The sequence below is a fragment of the Schistocerca americana genome, chromosome 5 (assembly GCF_021461395.2).
Source record: "Schistocerca americana isolate TAMUIC-IGC-003095 chromosome 5, iqSchAmer2.1, whole genome shotgun sequence".
Taxonomy (NCBI): Eukaryota; Metazoa; Arthropoda; class Insecta; order Orthoptera; family Acrididae; genus Schistocerca; species Schistocerca americana.
This window is the reverse complement of record NC_060123.1, coordinates 220,465,622-220,466,997: the sequence shown is the minus strand read 5'-3', so window position 1 is coordinate 220,466,997 and position 1,376 is coordinate 220,465,622. Positions and strand designations below refer to the sequence as shown.

Here is a 1,376-nt window from a genome sequence, read left to right as displayed (position 1 = left end):
GTGAGATTGACTGATTCACTATCAGCTTGAGGTATATGGCATTTGAATTAACAGCATTCGTCTGTGAATTATCTAAGCATTATTTCTGTGACACAAAAAATAGGCGAACCAGCCGTGAAGGCCCAACGGTACCGAGAGGCCGCCATGTCATCCTCAGCCCTTGACGTCACCGGATGCGGGTGTGGACCGGCACGTGGTCAACACGCCACTCTCGCGGCTGTAGTCAGTTTTCGTGACGGGTGCCCCTACTTCTCAATCAAGTAGTTCCTCAGTTGCCCTCACAAGGGCTGAGTGCACCACGATTACCAACAGCATTCGGCAGCCCCGGACGGTGACCCATCCAAGTCCTAGCCAAGCCTGACAGCGCTTAACTTCGGTGACCTGATGGGAACCAGTGTTACCACTGCAGCAAGGCTATTGGCCCTCGTGTGTGTGTTTGTGTTTTAGTGTAATTGTTAAATGGGGATAAGCCGCAGGAAACACTGAGAGGATAACGAGCAAAAGAGGTCAGATGGCCATATGGTTGGAAATGCGTTCCAAAGGAGGTACACCCACTTCAAGGTAGAGAAAATAGATCCTTGACGGTTTTAGGTGTCAGTGATGAAAACATACCAAAGGAAGTGGGAATGCTCTGTAATGTTCTGTCTGTAGCAGTGTGTTAGCTCCGCCGTGAAGGGATAATGGTCAGTAATCACCGTCCCTAACCTGACGCTGAACTGGTACTGGTGTTCGCTGCCACCATACCGTGGGGATTTCCCATAGTGCACAGGCGAGTATTGTGAAGATTCACGATACCGCCACTCGTAAAGGTACCCTCATCTGTAAACAGGCCGCACTTCTTGTATGAAGCAGGAACATGCAACTGATCCTACGACGCCTGCAGCTGGACTGAAATGAGCTGGGAGCCTGGGCCACCAAATAGCGGCTCAAGTTCGACGCGGCAAAGGTTCAGGCTGTGACATTCACCATGAAGAAGATTCCGCTACAGCTACAGCCGTTACAGATCAGGAGAGGCTCCATCGCCGGCCGTGGTGGCCGAGCGGTTCTAGGCGCTACAGTCTGGAACCGCGCGACTGCTACGGCCGCAGGTTCGAATCCTGCCTCGGGCATGGATGTTTGTGATGCTCTTAGGTTAGTTAGGTTTAAGTAGTTCTAAGTTCTAGAGGACTGATGACCTCAGACGTTAAGTCCCATAGTGCTCAGAGCCATTTGAACCATTTGAGTCCGTGTATAAACCGTACCAAATTCGAAAAGTGACTGGTTGCATAGTGTACCTACATAATCCGCAAATTTATATCTCATTTGAAGTTCGTCATCTACAATGGGTATAATGAATTTACTTGGCACATATCGCGAAACTAATATGAGTTAACCCC

At 49.6% G+C, this 1,376-nt stretch overlaps 1 pseudogene; it reads right to left on the bottom strand.

Annotated features, from left to right (window-relative positions):
• Positions 1-303: 303 nt before the first annotated feature.
• On the bottom strand, positions 304-422 carry LOC124617014 (annotated as a pseudogene).
• Between the last annotated feature and the right edge of the window lie 954 nt (positions 423-1,376).